The following is a 26517-nucleotide window of genomic DNA, read 5'->3' as shown; positions in this document are numbered from 1 at the left end:
TGTACCGTGCATAACCTCCCTGTCTGACTGGAACTTACCATTGCAGAACACCACACAAATATGCCCTGAACCTGTACCCCTCCATACCCACCCTGTCTCACTGGAAAGTACCAATGCAGAACTCCACACAAATATGCCCTGAACCTGCACCCGACCATAACCTCCTGTCTCACTGGAACGTACCACTGCAGAACTCCACACAAGTATGCCCTGAACCTGTACCCTCCATAACCTCCCTGTCTCACTGGAACATACCAATGCAGAACTCCAGACAAATGTGCCCTGAACCTGTACAGCTCCATAACCTCCCTGTCTCACTGGAAAGTACCAATGCAGAACTCCACACAAATATGCCCTGAACCTGTAACCCTCCATAACCTCCCTGTCTCACTGGAACGTACCAATGCAGAACTCCACACAAATATGCCCTGAACCTGTAACCCTCCATAACCTCCCAGTCTCACTGGAACGTACCAATGCAGAATTCCACTCAAATATGCCCTGATCATGTACCGTGCATAACCTCCCTGTCTCACTGTAACGTACCAATGCAGAACTCCACACAAATAGGCCCTGAACCTGTAACCCTCCATAACCTCCCTGTCTCACTGGAACGTACAAATGCAGAACTCCACACAAATATGACCTGAACCGGTACCCTCCATAACCTCCCTGTCTCTCTGGAACGTACCAATGCAGAATTCCACACAAATATGCCCTGAACCTGTACCCCTCCATAATCTCCCTGTCTCACTGGAACGCACCAATGCCGAACTCCACTCAAATATGCCCTGATCCTGTACCGTGCATAATCTCCCTGTCTCACTGGAACGTACCATTGCAGAACACCACACAAATATGCCCTGAACCTATACCCCTCCATAACCTCCCTGTCTCACTGGAACGTACCAGTGCAGAACTCCACACAAATATGCCCTGAACCTGTACTGGTCCATAACCTCCCTGTCTCATTGGATCGTCCCACTGCAGAACTCCACACAAATATGCCATGAACCGGTACCCTCCATAACCTCCCTGTCTCACTGGAAAGTACTAATGCAGAACTCTACACAAATTTGCCCTGAACCTGTACCCCTCAATAACCTCCCTGTCTCACTGGAACGTACCAATGCAGAATTCCACTCAAATATGCCCTGATCCTGTACCGTGCATAACCTCCCTGTCTCACTGGAACGTACCATTGCAGAACACCACACAAATATGCCCTGAACCTGTACCCCTCCATAACCTCCCTGTCTCACTGGAAAGTACCAATGCAGAACTCCACACAAATATGCCCTGAACCTGCACCCGACCATAACCTCCCTGTCTCACTGGAACGTACCAATGCAGAACTCCACACAAATAGGCCCTGAACCTGTAACCCTCCATAACCTCCCTGTCTCACTGGAACGTACCAATGCAGAACTCCACACAAATATGCCCTGAACCGGTTCCTTTCATAACCTCCCTGTCTCTCTGGAACGTACCAACGCAGAACTCCACACAAATATGCCGTGAACCTGTACCCTCCATAACCTCCCTGACGCACTGGAACGGTCCAATGCTGATCTACACACAAATATGCCCTGAACCTGTACCCGACCATAACCTCCATGTCTCACTGGAACGCACCAATGCCGAACTCCACTCAAATATGCCCTGATCCTGTACCGTGCATAAACCTCCCTGTCTCACTGGAACGTACCATTGCAGAACTCCACACAAATATGCCCTGAACCTGCACCTGACCATAACCTCCCTGTCTCACTGGAATGTACCAATGCAGAACTCCACACAAATATGCCCTGAACCTGTACCCCTCCATAACCTCCCTGTCTCACTGGAACGTACCAATGCAAGACTCCACACAAATATGCCCTGAACCTGTACCCTCAATAACCTCCCTGACTCAATGGAACATAGAAATGCAGAACTACACTCAAATATGCCCTGAACCTGTACCCCTCCATAACCTCCCAGTCTCACTGGAACGTACCATTGCAGAACACCACACAAATTTGCCCTGAACGTGTACCCGCCCATAAGCTCGTTGTCTCACTGAAACGTACCAACGCAGAACTCCACACAAATATGCCCTGAACCTGTACCCTCCATAACCTCCCTGTCTCACTGGAACGTACCAATGCAGAACTCCAGACAAATGTGCCCTGAACCTGTACACCTCCATAACCTCCCTGTCTCACTGGAACGTACCAATGCAGAACTCCACACAAATATGCCCTGAACTTGTAACCCTCCATAACCTCCCTGTCTCACTGGAAGTACCAATGCAGAATTCCACACAAATATGCCCTGAACGTGTACCCGCCCATAACCTCTTTGTCTCACTGGAACGCACCAATGCAGAACTTGACACAAATTTGCCCTGAACCTGTACCCCTCAATAACCTCCCTGTCTCACTGGAACGTACCAATGCAGAACTCCACACAAATATGCCCTGAACCTGTACCCTCCATAACCTTCTGTCTAACTGGAACGTACCATTGCAGAACACCACACAAATATGCCCTGAAAGTGTACCCGCCCATAACCCCCTTGTCTCACTGGAAGGCACCAAAGCAGAACTCCACACAAATTTGCCCTGAACCTGTACCCCTCCATAACCTCCCTGTCTCACTGGAACGTACCAATGCAGAACTCCACACAAATATGCCCTGAACCTGTACCCTCAATAACCTCCCTGACTCACTGGAACATAGAAATGCAGAACTACACTCAAATATGCCCTGAACCTGTACCCCTCCATAACCTCCCAGTCTCACTGGAACGTACCATTGCAGAACACCACACAAATATGCCCTGAACCTGTACCCGACCATAACCTACCAGTCTCACTGGAGCGCACCAATGCCGATCTCCACTCAATATGCCCTGATCCTATACCGTGCAAAACCTCTCTGTCTCACTGGAACGTACCATTACAGAACACCACACAAATATGCCCTGAACCTGTACCCCTCCATAACCTCCCTGTCTCACTGGAAAGTACCAATGCAGAACTCCACGCAAATATGCCCTGAACCTGCACCCGACCATAACCTCCCTGTCTCACTGGAACGTACCAATGCAGAATTCCACACAAATATGCCCTGAACGTGTACCCGCCCATAACCTCCTTGTCTCACTGGAACGCACCAATGCAGAACTCCACAGAAATTTGCCCTGAACCTGTACCCCTCAATAACCTCCCTGTCTCACTGGAACGTACCAATGCAGAACTCCACTCAAATATGCCCTGATCCTGTACCGTGCATAACCTCCCTGTCGCACTGGAACGTACCAAAGCAGAATTCCACACAAATATGCCCTGAAGGTGTACACGCCCATAACCTCCTTGTCTCACTGGAACGCACCAATGCAGAACTCCACACAAATTTGCCCTGAACCTGTACCCCTCCATTACCTCCTGTCTCACTGGAACGTACCAATGCAGAACTCCACACAAGTATGCACTGAACCTGTACCCCTCCATAATCTCCTTGTCTCACTGGAACGCACCAATGCCGAACTCCACTCAAATATGCCCTGATCCTGTACCGTGCATAATCTCCCTGTCTCACTGGAACGTACCATTGCAGAACACCACACAAATATGCCCTGAACCTACACCCCTCCATAACCTCCCTGTCTCACTGGAACGTACCAGTGCAGAACTCCACACAAATATGCCCTGAACCTGTACTGGTCCATAACCTCCCTGTCTCATTGGATCGTCCCACTGCAGAACTCCACACAAATATGCCATGAACCGGTACCCTCCATAACCTCCCTGTCTCACTGGAACGTACCAATGCAGAACTCCACACAAATATGCCCTGAACCTGTACCCGACCATAACCTCCCTGTCTCACTGGAACGTACCACTGCAGAACTCCACACAAATATGCCCTGAACCTGTAGCCTCCATAACCTCCCTGTCTCACTGGAACGTACCAATGCAGAACTACACACAAATATGCCGTGAACCTGTACCCCTCCATAACCTCCCTGTCTCACTGGAACGTACCAAAGCAGAACTCCACACAAATATGCCCTGAACCTGTGCCCCTCCATAACTTCCCTGTCTCACTGGAACGCACCAATGCCGAACTCCACTCAAATATGCCCTGAACATGTACCCCTCCATAACCTTCTGTCTCAATGGAACGTACCATTGCAGAACACCACACAAATGTGCCCTGAATGTGTACCCGCCCATAACCTCCTTGTCTCACTGGAACGCAGCAATGCAGAACTCCACACAAATTTGCCCTGAACCTGTACCCCTCCATAACCTCCCTGTCTCACTGGAAAGTACCATTGCAGAACTCCACACAAATATGCCCTGAACCTGTACCCTCCATAACCTCCCTGACTCACTGGAACGTACAAATGCAGAACTACACTCAGATATGCCCTGACCCTGTACCCCTCCATAACCTCCCAGTCTCACTGGAACGTACCATTGCAGAACACCACACAAATATGCCTTGAACGTGTACCCTCCATAAACTCCCTGTCTCACTGGAACGTACCAATACAGAACTACACACAAATATGCCCTGAACCTGTACCCGACCATAACCTCCCTGTCTCACTGGAACGCACCAATGCCGAACTCCACTCAAATATGCCCTGATCGTGTACCGTGCATAACCTCCCTGTCTGACTGGAACTTACCATTGCAGAACACCACACAAATATGCCCTGAACCTGTACCCCTCCATACCCACCCTGTCTCACTGGAAATTACCAATGCAGAACTCCACACAAATATGCCCTGAACCTGCACCCGACCAAAACCTCCTGTCTCACTGGAACGTACCACTGCAGAACTCCACACAAGTATGCCCTGAACCTGTACCCTCCATAACCTCCCTGTCTCACTGGAACGTACCAATGCAGAACTCCAGACAAATGTGCCCTGAACCTGTACACCTCCATAACCTCCCTGTCTCACTGGAACGTACCAATGCAGAACTCCACACAAATATGCCCTGAACCTGTAACCCTCCATAACCGCCCTGTCTCACTGGAACGTACCAATGCAGAATTCCACACAAATATGCCCTTAACGTGTACCCGCCCATAACCTCCTTGTCTCACTGGAACGCACCAATGCAGAACTCCACACAAATTTGCCCTGAACCTGTACCCCTCAATAACCTCCCTGTCTCACTGGAACGTACCAATGCAGAACTCCACTCAAATATGCCCTGATCCTGTACCGTGCATAACCTCCCTGTCGCACTGGAACGTACCAAAGCAGAATTCCACACAAATATGCCCTGAACGTGTACACGCCCATAACCTCCTTGTCTCACTGGAACGCACCAATGCAGAACTCCACACAAATTTGCCCTGAACCTGTACCCCTCCATAACCTCCTGTCTCACTGGAACGTACCAATGCAGAAATCCACACAAGTATGCCCTGAACCTGTACCCCTCCATAATCTCCTTGTCTCACTGGAACGCACCAATGCCGAACTCCACTCAAATATGCCCTGATCCTGTACTGGTCCATAACCTCCCTGTCTCATTGGATCGTCCCACTGCAGAACTCCACACAAATATGCCATGAACCGGTACCCTCCATAAGCTCCCTGTCTCACTGGAAAGTACCAATGCAGAACTCCACACAAATATGCCCTGAACCTGTACCCGACCATAACCTCCCTGTCTCACTGGAACGTACCAATGCAGAACTACACACAAATATGCACTGAACCTGTACCCTTCCATAACCTCCCTGTCTCACTGGAACGTACCAATGCAGAACTCCAGACAAATGTGCCCTGAACCTGTACACCTCCATAACCTCCCTGTCTCACTGAAACGAACCAATGCAGAACTCCACACAAATATGCCCTGAACCTGTAACCCTCCATAACCTCCCTGTCTCACTGGAACGCACCAATGCCGAACTCCACTCAAATATGCCCTGATCCTGTACCGTGCATAAACCTCCCTGTCTCACTGGAACGTACCATTGCAGAACTCCACACAAATATGCCCTGAACCTGCACCTGACCATAACCTCCCTGTCTCACTGGAATGTACCAATGCAAGACTCCACACAAATATGCCCTGAACCTGTACCCTCAATAACCTCCCTGACTCAATGGAACATAGAAATGCAGAACTACACTCAAATATGCCCTGAACCTGTACCCCTCCATAACCTCCCAGTCTCACTGGAACGTACCATTGCAGAACACCACACAAATTTGCCCTGAACGTGTACCCGCCCATAAGCTCGTTGTCTCACTGAAACGTACCAACGCAGAACTCCACACAAATATGCCCTGAACCTGTACCCTCCATAACCTCCCTGTCTCACTGGAACGTACCAATGCAGAACTCCAGACAAATGTGCCCTGAACCTGTACACCTCCATAACCTCCCTGTCTCACTGGAACGTACCAATGCAGAACTCCACACAAATATGCCCTGAACTTGTAACCCTCCATAACCTCCCTGTCTCACTGGAAGTACCAATGCAGAATTCCACACAAATATGCCCTGAACGTGTACCCGCCCATAACCTCTTTGTCTCACTGGAACGCACCAATGCAGAACTTGACACAAATTTGCCCTGAACCTGTACCCCTCAATAACCTCCCTGTCTCACTGGAACGTACCAATGCAGAACTCCACACAAATATGCCCTGAACCTGTACCCTCCATAACCTTCTGTCTAACTGGAACGTACCATTGCAGAACACCACACAAATATGCCCTGAAAGTGTACCCGCCCATAACCCCCTTGTCTCACTGGAAGGCACCAAAGCAGAACTCCACACAAATATGCCCTGAACCTGTACCCTCAATAACCTCCCTGACTCACTGGAACATAGAAATGCAGAACTACACTCAAATATGCCCTGAACCTGTACCCCTCCATAACCTCCCAGTCTCACTGGAACGTACCATTGCAGAACACCACACAAATATGCCCTGAACCTGTACCCGACCATAACCTGCCAGTCTCACTGGAGCGCACCAATGCCGATCTCCACTCAATATGCCCTGATCCTATACCGTGCAAAACCTCTCTGTCTCACTGGAACGTACCATTACAGAACACCACACAAATATGCCCTGAACCTGTACCCCTCCATAACCTCCCTGTCTCACTGGAAAGTACCAATGCAGAACTCCACGCAAATATGCCCTGAACCTGCACCCGACCATAACCTCCCTGTCTCACTGGAACGTACCAATGCAGAATTCCACACAAATATGCCCTGAACGTGTACCCGCCCATAACCTCCTTGTCTCACTGGAACGCACCAATGCAGAACTCCACAGAAATTTGCCCTGAACCTGTACCCCTCAATAACCTCCCTGTCTCACTGGAACGTACCAATGCAGAACTCCACTCAAATATGCCCTGATCCTGTACCGTGCATAACCTCCCTGTCGCACTGGAACGTACCAAAGCAGAATTCCACACAAATATGCCCTGAAGGTGTACACGCCCATAACCTCCTTGTCTCACTGGAACGCACCAATGCAGAACTCCACACAAATTTGCCCTGAACCTGTACCCCTCCATTACCTCCTGTCTCACTGGAACGTACCAATGCAGAACTCCACACAAGTATGCACTGAACCTGTACCCCTCCATAATCTCCTTGTCTCACTGGAACGCACCAATGCCGAACTCCACTCAAATATGCCCTGATCCTGTACCGTGCATAATCTCCCTGTCTCACTGGAACGTACCATTGCAGAACACCACACAAATATGCCCTGAACCTACACCCCTCCATAACCTCCCTGTCTCACTGGAACGTACCAGTGCAGAACTCCACACAAATATGCCCTGAACCTGTACTGGTCCATAACCTCCCTGTCTCATTGGATCGTCCCACTGCAGAACTCCACACAAATATGCCATGAACCGGTACCCTCCATAACCTCCCTGTCTCACTGGAACGTACCAATGCAGAACTCCACACAAATATGCCCTGAACCTGTACCCGACCATAACCTCCCTGTCTCACTGGAACGTACCACTGCAGAACTCCACACAAATATGCCCTGAACCTGTAGCCTCCATAACCTCCCTGTCTCACTGGAACGTACCAATGCAGAACTACACACAAATATGCCGTGAACCTGTACCCCTCCATAACCTCCCTGTCTCACTGGAACGTACCAAAGCAGAACTCCACACAAATATGCCCTGAACCTGTGCCCCTCCATAACTTCCCTGTCTCACTGGAACGCACCAATGCCGAACTCCACTCAAATATGCCCTGAACATGTACCCCTCCATAACCTTCTGTCTCAATGGAACGTACCATTGCAGAACACCACACAAATGTGCCCTGAATGTGTACCCGCCCATAACCTCCTTGTCTCACTGGAACGCAGCAATGCAGAACTCCACACAAATTTGCCCTGAACCTGTACCCCTCCATAACCTCCCTGTCTCACTGGAAAGTACCATTGCAGAACTCCACACAAATATGCCCTGAACCTGTACCCTCCATAGCCTCCCTGACTCACTGGAACGTACAAATGCAGAACTACACTCAGATATGCCCTGACCCTGTACCCCTCCATAACCTCCCAGTCTCACTGGAACGTACCATTGCAGAACACCACACAAATATGCCTTGAACGTGTACCCGCCCATTAGCTCCTTGTCTCACTGGAACGTACCAACGCAGAACTCCACACAAATATGCCCTGTACCTGTACCCTCCATAAACTCCCTGTCTCACTGGAACGTACCAATACAGAACTACACACAAATATGCCCTGAACCTGTACCCGACCATAACCTCCCTGTCTCACTGGAACACACCAATGCCGAACTCCACTCAAATATGCCCTGATCGTGTACCGTGCATAACCTCCCTGTCTGACTGGAACTTACCATTGCAGAACACCACACAAATATGCCCTGAACCTGTACCCCTCCATACCCACCCTGTCTCACTGGAAAGTACCAATGCAGAACTCCACACAAATATGCCCTGAACCTGCACCCGACCATAACCTCCTGTCTCACTGGAACGTACCACTGCAGAACTCCACACAAGTATGCCCTGAACCTGTACCCTCCATAACCTCCCTGTCTCACTGGAACGTACCAATGCAGAACTCCAGACAAATGTGCCCTGAACCTGTACACCTCCATTACCTCCTGTCTCACTGGAACGTACCAATGCAGAACTCCACACAAGTATGCACTGAACCTGTACCCCTCCATAATCTCCTTGTCTCACTGGAACGCACCAATGCCGAACTCCACTCAAATATGCCCTGATCCTGTACCGTGCATAATCTCCCTGTCTCACTGGAACGTACCATTGCAGAACACCACACAAATATGCCCTGAACCTACACCCCTCCACAACCTCCCTGTCTCACTGGAACGTACCAGTGCAGAACTCCACACAAATATGCCCTGAACCTGTACTGGTCCATAACCTCCCTGTCTCATTGGATCGTCCCACTGCAGAACTCCACACAAATATGCCATGAACCGGTACCCTCCATAACCTCCCTGTCTCACTGGAACGTACCAATGCAGAACTCCACACAAATATGCCCTGAACCTGTACCCGACCATAACCTCCCTGTCTCACTGGAACGTACCACTGCAGAACTCCACACAAATATGCCCTGAACCTGTAGCCTCCATAACCTCCCTGTCTCACTGGAACGTACCAATGCAGAACTACACACAAATATGCCGTGAACCTGTACCCCTCCATAACCTCCCTGTCTCACTGGAACGTACCAAAGCAGAACTCCACACAAATATGCCCTGAACCTGTGCCCCTCCATAACTTCCCTGTCTCACTGGAACGCACCAATGCCGAACTCCACTCAAATATGCCCTGAACATGTACCCCTCCATAACCTTCTGTCTCAATGGAACGTACCATTGCAGAACACCACACAAATGTGCCCTGAATGTGTACCCGCCCATAACCTCCTTGTCTCACTGGAACGCAGCAATGCAGAACTCCACACAAATTTGCCCTGAACCTGTACCCCTCCATAACCTCCCTGTCTCACTGGAAAGTACCATTGCAGAACTCCACACAAATATGCCCTGAACCTGTACCCTCCATAACCTCCCTGACTCACTGGAACGTACAAATGCAGAACTACACTCAGATATGCCCTGACCCTGTACCCCTCCATAACCTCCCAGTCTCACTGGAACGTACCATTGCAGAACACCACACAAATATGCCTTGAACGTGTACCCTCCATAAACTCCCTGTCTCACTGGAACGTACCAATACAGAACTACACACAAATATGCCCTGAACCTGTACCCGACCATAACCTCCCTGTCTCACTGGAACGCACCAATGCCGAACTCCACTCAAATATGCCCTGATCGTGTACCGTGCATAACCTCCCTGTCTGACTGGAACTTACCATTGCAGAACACCACACAAATATGCCCTGAACCTGTACCCCTCCATACCCACCCTGTCTCACTGGAAATTACCAATGCAGAACTCCACACAAATATGCCCTGAACCTGCACCCGACCAAAACCTCCTGTCTCACTGGAACGTACCACTGCAGAACTCCACACAAGTATGCCCTGAACCTGTACCCTCCATAACCTCCCTGTCTCACTGGAACGTACCAATGCAGAACTCCAGACAAATGTGCCCTGAACCTGTACACCTCCATAACCTCCCTGTCTCACTGGAACGTACCAATGCAGAACTCCACACAAATATGCCCTGAACCTGTAACCCTCCATAACCGCCCTGTCTCACTGGAACGTACCAATGCAGAATTCCACACAAATATGCCCTTAACGTGTACCCGCCCATAACCTCCTTGTCTCACTGGAACGCACCAATGCAGAACTCCACACAAATTTGCCCTGAACCTGTACCCCTCAATAACCTCCCTGTCTCACTGGAACGTACCAATGCAGAACTCCACTCAAATATGCCCTGATCCTGTACCGTGCATAACCTCCCTGTCGCACTGGAAAGTACCAAAGCAGAATTCCACACAAATATGCCCTGAACGTGTACACGCCCATAACCTCCTTGTCTCACTGGAACGCACCAATGCAGAACTCCACACAAATTTGCCCTGAACCTGTACCCCTCCATAACCTCCTGTCTCACTGGAACGTACCAATGCAGAAATCCACACAAGTATGCCCTGAACCTGTACCCCTCCATAATCTCCTTGTCTCACTGGAACGCACCAATGCCGAACTCCACTCAAATATGCCCTGATCCTGTACTGGTCCATAACCTCCCTGTCTCATTGGATCGTCCCACTGCAGAACTCCACACAAATATGCCATGAACCGGTACCCTCCATAAGCTCCCTGTCTCACTGGAAAGTACCAATGCAGAACTCCACACAAATATGCCCTGAACCTGTACCCGACCATAACCTCCCTGTCTCACTGGAACGTACCAATGCAGAACTACACACAAATATGCACTGAACCTGTACCCTTCCATAACCTCCCTGTCTCACTGGAACGTACCAATGCAGAACTCCAGACAAATGTGCCCTGAACCTGTACACCTCCATAACCTCCCTGTCTCACTGAAACGAACCAATGCAGAACTCCACACAAATATGCCCTGAACCTGTAACCCTCCATAACCTCCCTGTCTCACTGGAACGCACCAATGCCGAACTCCACTCAAATATGCCCTGATCCTGTACCGTGCATAAACCTCCCTGTCTCACTGGAACGTACCATTGCAGAACTCCACACAAATATGCCCTGAACCTGCACCTGACCATAACCTCCCTGTCTCACTGGAATGTACCAATGCAAGACTCCACACAAATATGCCCTGAACCTGTACCCTCAATAACCTCCCTGACTCAATGGAACATAGAAATGCAGAACTACACTCAAATATGCCCTGAACCTGTACCCCTCCATAACCTCCCAGTCTCACTGGAACGTACCATTGCAGAACACCACACAAATTTGCCCTGAACGTGTACCCGCCCATAAGCTCGTTGTCTCACTGAAACGTACCAACGCAGAACTCCACACAAATATGCCCTGAACCTGTACCCTCCATAACCTCCCTGTCTCACTGGAACGTACCAATGCAGAACTCCAGACAAATGTGCCCTGAACCTGTACACCTCCATAACCTCCCTGTCTCACTGGAACGTACCAATGCAGAACTCCACACAAATATGCCCTGAACTTGTAACCCTCCATAACCTCCCTGTCTCACTGGAAGTACCAATGCAGAATTCCACACAAATATGCCCTGAACGTGTACCCGCCCATAACCTCTTTGTCTCACTGGAACGCACCAATGCAGAACTTGACACAAATTTGCCCTGAACCTGTACCCCTCAATAACCTCCCTGTCTCACTGGAACGTACCAATGCAGAACTCCACACAAATATGCCCTGAACCTGTACCCTCCATAACCTTCTGTCTAACTGGAACGTACCATTGCAGAACACCACACAAATATGCCCTGAAAGTGTACCCGCCCATAACCCCCTTGTCTCACTGGAAGGCACCAAAGCAGAACTCCACACAAATATGCCCTGAACCTGTACCCTCAATAACCTCCCTGACTCACTGGAACATAGAAATGCAGAACTACACTCAAATATGCCCTGAACCTGTACCCCTCCATAACCTCCCAGTCTCACTGGAACGTACCATTGCAGAACACCACACAAATATGCCCTGAACCTGTACCCGACCATAACCTGCCAGTCTCACTGGAGCGCACCAATGCCGATCTCCACTCAATATGCCCTGATCCTATACCGTGCAAAACCTCTCTGTCTCACTGGAACGTACCATTACAGAACACCACACAAATATGCCCTGAACCTGTACCCCTCCATAACCTCCCTGTCTCACTGGAAAGTACCAATGCAGAACTCCACGCAAATATGCCCTGAACCTGCACCCGACCATAACCTCCCTGTCTCACTGGAACGTACCAATGCAGAATTCCACACAAATATGCCCTGAACGTGTACCCGCCCATAACCTCCTTGTCTCACTGGAACGCACCAATGCAGAACTCCACAGAAATTTGCCCTGAACCTGTACCCCTCAATAACCTCCCTGTCTCACTGGAACGTACCAATGCAGAACTCCACTCAAATATGCCCTGATCCTGTACCGTGCATAACCTCCCTGTCGCACTGGAACGTACCAAAGCAGAATTCCACACAAATATGCCCTGAAGGTGTACACGCCCATAACCTCCTTGTCTCACTGGAACGCACCAATGCAGAACTCCACACAAATTTGCCCTGAACCTGTACCCCTCCATTACCTCCTGTCTCACTGGAACGTACCAATGCAGAACTCCACACAAGTATGCACTGAACCTGTACCCCTCCATAATCTCCTTGTCTCACTGGAACGCACCAATGCCGAACTCCACTCAAATATGCCCTGATCCTGTACCGTGCATAATCTCCCTGTCTCACTGGAACGTACCATTGCAGAACACCACACAAATATGCCCTGAACCTACACCCCTCCATAACCTCCCTGTCTCACTGGAACGTACCAGTGCAGAACTCCACACAAATATGCCCTGAACCTGTACTGGTCCATAACCTCCCTGTCTCATTGGATCGTCCCACTGCAGAACTCCACACAAATATGCCATGAACCGGTACCCTCCATAACCTCCCTGTCTCACTGGAACGTACCAATGCAGAACTCCACACAAATATGCCCTGAACCTGTACCCGACCATAACCTCCCTGTCTCACTGGAACGTACCACTGCAGAACTCCACACAAATATGCCCTGAACCTGTAGCCTCCATAACCTCCCTGTCTCACTGGAACGTACCAATGCAGAACTACACACAAATATGCCGTGAACCTGTACCCCTCCATAACCTCCCTGTCTCACTGGAACGTACCAAAGCAGAACTCCACACAAATATGCCCTGAACCTGTGCCCCTCCATAACTTCCCTGTCTCACTGGAACGCACCAATGCCGAACTCCACTCAAATATGCCCTGAACATGTACCCCTCCATAACCTTCTGTCTCAATGGAACGTACCATTGCAGAACACCACACAAATGTGCCCTGAATGTGTACCCGCCCATAACCTCCTTGTCTCACTGGAACGCAGCAATGCAGAACTCCACACAAATTTGCCCTGAACCTGTACCCCTCCATAACCTCCCTGTCTCACTGGAAAGTACCATTGCAGAACTCCACACAAATATGCCCTGAACCTGTACCCTCCATAGCCTCCCTGACTCACTGGAACGTACAAATGCAGAACTACACTCAGATATGCCCTGACCCTGTACCCCTCCATAACCTCCCAGTCTCACTGGAACGTACCATTGCAGAACACCACACAAATATGCCTTGAACGTGTACCCGCCCATTAGCTCCTTGTCTCACTGGAACGTACCAACGCAGAACTCCACACAAATATGCCCTGTACCTGTACCCTCCATAAACTCCCTGTCTCACTGGAACGTACCAATACAGAACTACACACAAATATGCCCTGAACCTGTACCCGACCATAACCTCCCTGTCTCACTGGAACACACCAATGCCGAACTCCACTCAAATATGCCCTGATCGTGTACCGTGCATAACCTCCCTGTCTGACTGGAACTTACCATTGCAGAACACCACACAAATATGCCCTGAACCTGTACCCCTCCATACCCACCCTGTCTCACTGGAAAGTACCAATGCAGAACTCCACACAAATATGCCCTGAACCTGCACCCGACCATAACCTCCTGTCTCACTGGAACGTACCACTGCAGAACTCCACACAAGTATGCCCTGAACCTGTACCCTCCATAACCTCCCTGTCTCACTGGAACGTACCAATGCAGAACTCCAGACAAATGTGCCCTGAACCTGTACACCTCCATAACCTCCCTGTCTCACTGGAACGTACCAATGCAGAACTCCACACAAATATGCCCTGAACCTGTAACCCTCCATAACCTCCCTGTCTCACTGGAACGTACCAATGCAGAATTCCACACAAATATGCCCTTAACGTGTACCCGCCCATAACCTCCTTGTCTCACTGGAACGCACCAATGCAGAACTCCACACAAATTTGCCCTGAACCTGTACCCCTCAATAACCTCCCTGTCTCACTGGAACGTACCAATGCAGAACTCCACTCAAATATGCCCTGATCCTGTACCGTGCATAACCTCCCTGTCGCACTGGAACGTACCAAAGCATAATTCCACACAAATATGCCCTGAACGTGTACACGCCCATAACCTCCTTGTCTCACTGGAACGCACCAATGCAGAACTCCACACAAATTTGCCCTGAACCTGTACCCCTCCATAACCTCCTGTCTCACTGGAACGTACCAATGCAGAAATCCACACAAGTATGCCCTGAACCTGTACCCCTCCATAATCTCCTTGTCTCACTGGAACGCACCAATGCCGAACTCCACTCAAATATGCCCTGATCCTGTACTGGTCCATAACCTCCCTGTCTCATTGGATCGTCCCACTGCAGAACTCCACACAAATATGCCATGAACCGGTACCCTCCATAACCTCCCTGTCTCACTGGAAAGTACCAATGCAGAACTCCACACAAATATGCCCTGAACCTGTACCCGACCATAACCTCCCTGTCTCACTGGAACGTACCAATGCAGAACTACACACAAATATGCACTGAACCTGTACCCTTCCATAACCTCCCTGTCTCACTGGAACGTACCAATGCAGAACTCCAGACAAATGTGCCCTGAACCTGTACACCTCCATAACCTCCCTGTCTCACTGGAACGTACCAATGCAGAACTCCACACAAATATGCCCTGAACCTGTAACCCTCCATAACCTCCCTGTCTCACTGGAACGTACCAATGCAGAATTCCACACAAATATGCCCTTAACGTGTACCCGCCCATAACCTCCTTGTCTCACTGGAACGCACCAATGCAGAACTCCACACAAATTTGCCCTGAACCTGTACCCCTCAATAACCTCCCTGTCTCACTGGAACGTACCAATGCAGAACTCCACTCAAATATGCCCTGATCCTGTACCGTGCATAACCTCCCTGTCGCACTGGAACGTACCAAAGCAGAATTCCACACAAATATGCCCTGAACGTGTACACGCCCATAACCTCCTTGTCTCACTGGAACGCACCAATGCAGAACTCCACACAAATTTGCCCTGAACCTGTACCCCTCCATAACCTCCTGTCTCACTGGAACGTACCAATGCAGAAATCCACACAAGTATGCCCTGAACCTGTACCCCTCCATAATCTCCTTGTCTCACTGGAACGCACCAATGCCGAACTCCACTCAAATATGCCCTGATCCTGTACTGGTCCATAACCTCCCTGTCTCATTGGATCGTCCCACTGCAGAACTCCACACAAATATGCCATGAACCGGTACCCTCCATAACCTCCCTGTCTCACTGGAAAGTACCAATGCAGAACTCCACACAAATATGCCCTGAACCTGTACCCGACCATAACCTCCCTGTCTCACTGGAACGTACCACTGCAGAACTCCGCACAAATATGCCCTGAACCTGTAGCCTCCATAACCTCCCTGTCTCACTGGAACGTACCAATGCAGAACTACACACAAACATTTCCTGAACCTGTACCCCTCCATAACCTCCCTGTCTCACTGGAACGTACCAATGCAGAACTCCACACAAATATGCCCTGAACCGGTTCCTTTCATCACCTCCCTGTCTCTCTGGAACGCACCAACGCAGAACTCCACACAAATATGCCGTGAACCTGTACCCTCCATAACCTCCCTGACGCACTGGAACGGTCCAATGCTGATCTACACACAAATATGCCCTGAACCTGTACCGTGCATAAACCTCCCTGTCTCACTGGAACGTACCATTGCAGAACTCCACACAAATATGCCCTGAACCTGCACCTGACCATAACCTCCCTGTCTCACTGGAATGTACCAATGCAGAACTCCACACAAATATGCCCTGAACCTGTAACCCTCCATAACCTCCCTGTCTCACTGGAACGTACCAATGCAGAACTCCACACAAATATGCCCTGATCCTGTACCGTGCATAAACCTCCCTGTCTCACTGGAACGTACCAATGCAGAATTCCACTCAAATATGCCCAGATCCTGTACCGTGCATAACCTCCCTGTCTCACTGGAACGTATCAATGCATAACTCCACACAAATAGGCCCTGAACCTGTAACCCTCCATAACCTCCCTGTCTCACTGGAAAGTACCAATGCAGAACTCCACACAAATATGCCCTGAACCGGTACCCTCCATAACCTCCCTGTCTCTCTGGAACGTACCAATGCAGAATTCCACACAAATATGCCCTGAACGTGTACCCGCCCATAACCTCCTTGTCTCACTGAAACGCACCAATGCAGAACTCCACACAAATTTGCCCTGAACCTGTACCCCTCCATAACCTCCCTGTCTCACTGGAACGTACCAATGCAGAACTCCACACAAATATGCCCTGAACCTGTACCCTCCATAACCTTCTGTCTAACTGGAACGTACCATTGCAGAACACCACACAAATATGCCCTGAAAGTGTACCCGCCCATAACCCCCTTGTCTCACTGGAAGGCACCAATGCAGAACTCCACACAAATTTGCCCTGAACCTGTACCCCTCCATAACCTCCCTGTCTCACTGGAACGTACCAATGCAGAACTCCACACAAATATGCCCTGAACCTGTACCCTCAATAACGTCCCTGACTCACTGGAACATAGAAATGCAGAACTACACTCAAATATGCCCTGAACCTGTACCCCTCCATAACCTCCCAGTCTCACTGGAACGTACCATTGCAGAACACCACACAAATATGCCCTGAACCTGTACCCGACCATAACCTACCAGTCTCACTGGAGCGCACCAATGCCGATCTCCACTCAATATGCCCTGATCCTATACCGTGCAAAACCTCTCTGTCTCACTGGAACGTACCATTACAGAACACCACACAAATATGCCCTGAACCTGTACCCCTCCATAACCTCCCTGTCTCACTGGAAAGTACCAATGCAGAACTCCACACAAATATGCCCTGAACCTGCAGCCGACCATAACCTCCCTGTCTCACTGGAACGTACCACTGCAGAACTCCACACAAATATGCCCTGAATATGTACCCTCCATAACCTCCCTGTCTCACTGGAACGCACCAATGCAGAACTCCAGACAAATGTGCCCTGAACCTGTACACCTCCATAACCTCCCTGTCTCACTGGAACGTACCAATGCAGAACTCCACACAAATATGCCCTGAACCTGTAACCCTCCATAACCTCCCTGTCTCACTGGAACGTACCAATGCAGAATTCCACACAAATATGCCCTGAACGTGTACCCGCCCATAACCTCCTTGTCTCACTGGAATGCACCAATGCAGAACTCCACACAAATATGCCCTGAACCTATACCCCTCCATAACCTCCCTGTCTCACTGGAACGTACCAGTGCAGAACTCCACACAAATATGCCCTGAACCTGTACTGGTCCATAACCTCCCTGTCTCATTGGATCGTCCCACTGCAGAACTCCACACAAATATGCCATGAACCGGTACCCTCCATAACCTCCCTGTCTCACTGGAACGTACCAATGCAGAACTCCACACAAATATTCCCTGAACCTTTACCCGACCATAACCTCCCTGTCTCACTGGAACGTACCACTGCAGAACTCCACACAAATATGCCCTGAACCTGTAGCCTCCATAACCTCCCTGTCTCACTGGAACGTACCAATGCAGAACTACACACAAACATTTCCTGAACCTGTACCCCTCCATAACCTCCCTGTCTCACTGGAACGTACCAAAGCAGAACTCCACACAAATATGCCCTGAACCTGTGCCCCTCCATAACTTCCCTGTCTCACTGGAACGCACCAATGCCGAACTCCACTCAAATATGCCCTGAACATGTACCCATCCATAACCTTCTGTCTCAATGGAACGTACCATTGCAGAACACCACACAAATATGCCCTGAATGTGTACCCGCCCATAACCTCCTTGTCTCACTGGAACGCACCAATGCAGAACTCCACACAAATTTGCCCTGAACCTGTACCCCTCCATAACCTCCCTGTCTCACTGGAACGTACCATTGCAGAACTCCACACAAATATGCCCTGAACCTGTACCCTCCATAACCTCCCTGACTCACTGGAACGTACAAATGCAGAACTACACTCAGATATGCCCTGACCCTGTACCCCTCCATAACCTCCCAGTCTCACTGGAACGTACCATTGCAGAACACCACACAAATATGCCCTGAACGTGTACCCGCCCATAAGCTCCTTGTCTCACTGGAACGTACCAACGCAGAACTCCACACAAATATGCCCTGAACCTGTACCCTCCATAACCTCCCTGTCTCACTGGAACGTACCAATACAGAACTACACACAAATATGCCCTGAACCTGTACCCGACCATAACCTCCCTGTCTCACTGGAACGCACCAATGCCGAACTCCACTCAAATATGCCCTGATCGTGTACCGTGCATAACCTCCCTGTCTGACTGGAACTTACCATTGCAGAACACCACACAAATATGCCCTGAACCTGTACCCCTCCATAACCACCCTGTCTCACTGGAAAGTACCAATGCAGAATTCCACACAAATATGCCCTGAACGTGTACCCGCCCATAACCCCCTTGTCTCACTGGAACGCACCAATGCAGAACTCCACAGAAATTTGCCCTGAACCTGTATCCCTCAATAACCTCCCTGTCTCACTGGAACGTACCAATGCAGAACTCCACTCAAATATGCCCTGATCCTGTACCGTGCATAACCTCCCTGTCGCACTGGAACGTACCAAAGCAGAATTCCACACAAATATGCCCTGAACGTGTACACGCCCATAACCTCCTTTTCTCACTGGAACGCACCAATGCAGAACTCCACACAAATTTGCCCTGAACCTGTACCCCTCCATTACCTCCTGTCTCACTGGAACGTACCAATGCAGAACTCCACACAAGTATGCCCTGAACCTGTACCCCTCCATAATCTCCTTGTCTCACTGGAACGCACCAGTGCAGAACTCCACACAAATATGCCCTTAACCTGTACTGTTCCATAACCACCCTGTCTCATTGGATCGTCCCACTGCAGAACTCCACACAAATATGCCATGAACCGGTACCCTCCATAACCTCCCTGTCTCACTGGAACGTACCAATGCAGAACTCCACACAAATATGCCCTGAACCTGTACCCGACCATAACCTCCCTGTCTCACTGGAACGTACCACTGCAGAACTCCACACAAATATGCCCTGAACCTGTGCCCCTCCATAACTTCCCTGTCTCACTGGAACGCACCAATGCCGAACTCCACTCAAATATGCCCTGAACATGTACCCCTCCATAACCTTCTGTCTCAATGGAACGTACCATTGCAGAACACCACACAAATATGCCCTGAATGTGTACCCGCCCATAACCTCCTTGTCCCACTGGAACGCACCAATGCAGAACTCCACACAAATTTGCCCTGAACCTGTACCCCTCCATAACCTCCCTGTCTCACTGGAACGTACCATTGCAGAACTCCACACAAATATGCCCTGAACCTGTACCCTCCATAACCTCCCTGACTCACTGGAACGTACAAATGCAGAACTACACTCAGATATGCCCTGACCCTGTACCCCTCCATAACCTCCCAGTCTCACTGGAACGTACCATTGCAGAACACCACACAAATATGCCCTGAACGTGTACCCGCCCATAAGCTCCTTGTCTCACTGGAACGTACCAACGCAGAACTCCACACAAATATGCCCTGAACATGTACCCTCCATAACCTCCCTGTCTCACTGGAACGTACCAATACAGAACTACACACAAATATGCCCTGAACCTGTACCCGACCATAACCTCCCTGTCTCACTGGAACGCACCAATGCCGAACTCCACTCAAATATGCCCTGATCGTGTACCGTGCATAACCTCCCTGTCTGACTGGAACTTACCATTGCAGACCACCACACAAATATGCCCTGAACCTGTACCCCTCCATAACCACCCTGTCTCACTGGAAAGTACCAATGCAGAACTCCACACAAATATGCCCTGAACCTGCACCCGACCATAACCTCCTGTCTCACTGGAACGTACCACTGCAGAACTCCACACAAATATGCCCTGAACCTGTACCCTCCATAACCTCCCTGTCTCACTGGAACATACCAATGCAGATCTCCAGACAAATGTGCCCAGAACCTGTACAGCTCCATAACCTCCCTGTCTCACTGGAAAGTACCAATGCAGAACTCCACACAAATATGCCCTGAACCTGTAACCCTCCATAACCTCCCTGTCTCACTGGAACGTACCAATGCAGAACTCCACACAAATATGCCCTGAACCTGTAACCCTCCATAACCTCCCAGTCTCACTGGAACGTACCAATGCAGAATTCCACTCAAATATGCCCTGATCCTGTACCGTGCATAACCTCCCTGTCTCACTGGAACGTACCAATGCAGAACTCCACACAAATAGGCCCTGAACCTGTAACCCTCCATAACCTCCCTGTCTCACTGGAACGTACAAATGCAGAACTCCACACAAATATGACCTGAACCGGTACCCTCCATAACCTCCCTGTCTCTCTGGAACGTACCAATGCCGAATTCCACACAAATATGGCCTGAACCTGTACCCCTCCATAATCTCCCTGTCTCACTGGAACGCACCAATGCCGAACTCCACTCAAATATGCCCTGATCCTGTACCGTGCATAATCTCCCTGTCTCACTGGAACGTACCATTGCAGAACACCACACAAATATGCCCTGAACCTATACCCCTCCATAACCTCCCTGTCTCACTGGAACGTACCAGTGCAGAACTCCACACAAATATGCCCTGAACCTGTACTGGTCCATAACCTCCCTGTCTCATTGGATCGTCCCACTGCAGAACTCCACACAAATATGCCATGAACCGGTACCCTCCATAACCTCCCTGTCTCTCTGGAAAGTACCAATGCAGAACTCTACACAAATTTGCCCTGAACCTGTACCCCTCAATAACCTCCCTGTCTCACTGGAACGTACCAATGCAGAATTCCACTCAAATATGCCCTGATCCTGTACCGTGCATAACCTCCCTGTCTCACTGGAACGTACCATTGCAGAACACCACACAAATATGCCCTGAACCTGTACCCCTCCATAACCTCCCTGTCTCACTGGAAAGTACCAATGCAGAACTCCACACAAATATGCCCTGAACCTGCACCCGACCATAACCTCCCTGTCTCACTGGAACGTACCAATGCAGAACTCCACACAAATAGGCCCTGAACCTGTAACCCTCCATAACCTCCCTGTCTCACTGGAACGTACCAATGCAGAACTCCACACAAATATGCCCTGAACCGGTTCCTTTCATAACCTCCCTGTCTCTCTGGAACGTACCAACGCAGAACTCCACACAAATATGCCGTGAACCTGTACCCTCCATAACCTCCCTGACGCACTGGAACGGTCCAATGCTGATCTACACACAAATATGCCCTGAACCTGTACCCGACCATAACCTCCCTGTCTCACTGGAACGCACCAATGCCGAACTCCACTCAAATATGCCCTGATCCTGTACCGTGCATAAACCTCCCTGTCTCACTGGAACGTACCATTGCAGAACTCCACACAAATATGCCCTGAACCTGTAACCCTCCATAACCTCCCTGTCTCACTGGAACGTACCAATGCAGAACTCCACACAAATATGCCCTGATCCTGTACCGTGCATAAACCTCCCTGTCTCACTGGAACGTACCAATGCAGAATTCCACTCAAATATGCCCTGATCCTGTACCGTGCATAACCTCCCTGTCTCACTGGAACGTATCAATGCATAACTCCACACAAATAGGCCCTGAACCTGTAACCCTCCATAACCTCCCTGTCTCACTGGAACGTACCAATGCAGAACTCCACACAAATATGCCCTGAACCGGTACCCTCCATAACCTCCCTGTCTCTCTGGAACGTACCAATGCAGAATTCCACACAAATATGCCCTGAACGTGTACCCGCCCATAACCTCCTTGTCTCACTGGAACGCACCAATGCAGAACTCCACACAAATTTGCCCTGAACCTGTACCCCTCCATAACCTCCCTGTCTCACTGGAACGTACCAATGCAGAACTCCACACAAATATGCCCTGTACCTGTCCCTCCATAACCTTCTGTCTAACTGGAACGTACCATTGCAGAACACCACACAAATATGCCCTGAAAGTGTACCCGCCCATAACCCCCTTGTCTCACTGGAAGGCACCAATGCAGAACTCCACACAAATTTGCCCTGAACCTGTACCCCTCCATAACCTCCCTGTCTCACTGGAACGTACCAATGCAGAACTCCACACAAATATGCCCTGAACCTGTACCCGACCATAACCTACCAGTCTCACTGGAGCGCACCAATGGCGATCTCCACTCAAATATGCCCTGATCCTATACCGTGCAAAACCTCTCTGTCTCACTGGAAAGTACCAATGCAGAACTCCACACAAATATGCCCTGAACCTGCACCCGACCATAACCTCCCTGTCTCACTGGAACGTATCAATGCATAACTCCACACAAATAGGCCCTGAACCTGTAACCCTCCATAACCTCCCTGTCTCACTGGAACGTACCAATGCAGAACTCCACACAAATATGCCCTGAACCGGTACCCTCCATAACCTCCCTGTCTCTCTGGAACGTACCAATGCAGAATTCCACACAAATATGCCCTGAACTTGTACCCGCCCATAACCTCCTTGTCTCACTGGAACGCACCAATGCAGAACTCCACACAAATTTGCCCTGAACCTGTACCCCTCCATAACCTCCCTGTCTCACTGGAACGTACCAATGCAGAACTCCACACAAATATGCCCTGTACCTGTACCCTCCATAACCTTCTGTCTAACTGGAACGTACCATTGCAGAACACCACACAAATATGCCCTGAAAGTGTACCCGCCCATAACCCCCTTGTCTCACTGGAAGGCACCAATGCAGAACTCCACACAAATTTGCCCTGAACCTGTACCCCTCCATAACCTCCCTGTCTCACTGGAACGTACCAATGCAGAACTCCACACAAATATGCCCTGAACCTGTACCCTCAATAACCTCCCTGACTCACTGGAACATAGAAATGCAGAACTACACTCAAATATGCCCAGAACCTGAACCCCTCCATAACCTCCCAGTCTCACTGGAACGTACCATTGCAGATCACCACACAAATATGCCCTGAACCTGTACCCGACCATAACCTACCAGTCTCACTGGAGCGCACCAATGGCGATCTCCACTCAAATATGCCCTGATCCTATACCGTGCAAAACCTCTCTGTCTCACTGGAAAGTACCAATGCAGAACTCCACACAAATATGCCCTGAACCTGCACCCGACCATAACCTCCCTGTCTCACTGGAACGTACCACTGCAGAACTCCACACAAATATGCCCTGAATATGTACCCTCCATAACCTCCCTGTCTCACTGGAACGTACCAATGCAGAACTCCAGACAAATGTGCCCTGAACCTGTACACCTCCATAACCTCCCTGTCTCACTGGAACGTACCAATGCAGAACTCCACACAAATATGCCCTGAACCTGTAACCCTCCATAACCTCCCTGTCTCACTGGAACGTACCAATGCAGAATTCCACACAAATATGCCCTTAACGTGTACCCGCCCATAACCTCCTTGTCTCACTGGAACGCACCAATGCAGAACTCCACACAAATTTGCCCTGAACCTGTACCCCTCAATAACCTCCCTGTCTCACTGGAACGTACCAATGCAGAACTCCACTCAAATATGCCCTGATCCTGTACCGTGCATAACCTCCCTGTCGCACTGGAACGTACCAAAGCAGAATTCCACACAAATATGCCCTGAACGTGTACACGCCCATAACCTCCTTGTCTCACTGGAACGCACCAATGCAGAACTCCACACAAATTTGCCCTGAACCTGTACCCCTCCATAACCTCCTGTCTCACTGGAACGTACCAATGCAGAAATCCACACAAGTATGCCCTGAACCTGTACCCCTCCATAATCTCCTTGTCTCACTGGAACGCACCAATGCCGAACTCCACTCAAATATGCCCTGATCCTGTACTGGTCCATAACCTCCCTGTCTCATTGGATCGTCCCACTGCAGAACTCCACACAAATATGCCATGAACCGGTACCCTCCATAACCTCCCTGTCTCACTGGAAAGTACCAATGCAGAACTCCACACAAATATGCCCTGAACCTGTACCCGACCATAACCTCCCTGTCTCACTGGAACGTACCACTGCAGAACTCCGCACAAATATGCCCTGAACCTGTAGCCTCCATAACCTCCCTGTCTCACTGGAACGTACCAATGCAGAACTACACACAAACATTTCCTGAACCTGTACCCCTCCATAACCTCCCTGTCTCACTGGAACGTACCAATGCAGAACTCCACACAAATATGCCCTGAACCGGTTCCTTTCATCACCTCCCTGTCTCTCTGGAACGCACCAACGCAGAACTCCACACAAATATGCCGTGAACCTGTACCCTCCATAACCTCCCTGACGCACTGGAACGGTCCAATGCTGATCTACACACAAATATGCCCTGAACCTGTACCGTGCATAACCTCCCTGTCTCACTGGAACGTACCATTGCAGAACTCCACACAAATATGCCCTGAACCTGCACCTGACCATAACCTCCCTGTCTCACTGGAATGTACCAATGCAGAACTCCACACAAATATGCCCTGAACCTGTAACCCTCCATAACCTCCCTGTCTCACTGGAACGTACCAATGCAGAACTCCACACAAATATGCCCTGATCCTGTACCGTGCATAAACCTCCCTGTCTCACTGGAACGTACCAATGCAGAATTCCACTCAAATATGCCCAGATCCTGTACCGTGCATAACCTCCCTGTCTCACTGGAACGTATGAATGCATAACTCCACACAAATAGGCCCTGAACCTGTAACCCTCCATAACCTCCCTGTCTCACTGGAAAGTACCAATGCAGAACTCCACACAAATATGCCCTGAACCGGTACCCTCCATAACCTCCCTGTCTCTCTGGAACGTACCAATGCAGAATTCCACACAAATATGCCCTGAACGTGTACCCGCCCATAACCTCCTTGTCTCACTGGAACGCACCAATGCAGAACTCCACACAAATTTGCCCTGAACCTGTACCCCTCCATAACCTCCCTGTCTCACTGGAACGTACCAATGCAGAACTCCACACAAATATGCCCTGAACCTGTACCCTCCATAACCTTCTGTCTAACTGGAACGTACCATTGCAGAACACCACACAAATATGCCCTGAAAGTGTACCCGCCCATAACCCCCTTGTCTCACTGGAAGGCACCAATGCAGAACTCCACACAAATTTGCCCTGAACCTGTACCCCTCCATAACC

This window comes from Hemitrygon akajei, unplaced genomic scaffold (genome assembly GCF_048418815.1).
Source record: "Hemitrygon akajei unplaced genomic scaffold, sHemAka1.3 Scf000066, whole genome shotgun sequence".
Lineage (NCBI taxonomy): Eukaryota > Metazoa > Chordata > Chondrichthyes > Myliobatiformes > Dasyatidae > Hemitrygon > Hemitrygon akajei.
This window is presented reverse-complemented; position numbering follows the sequence as displayed.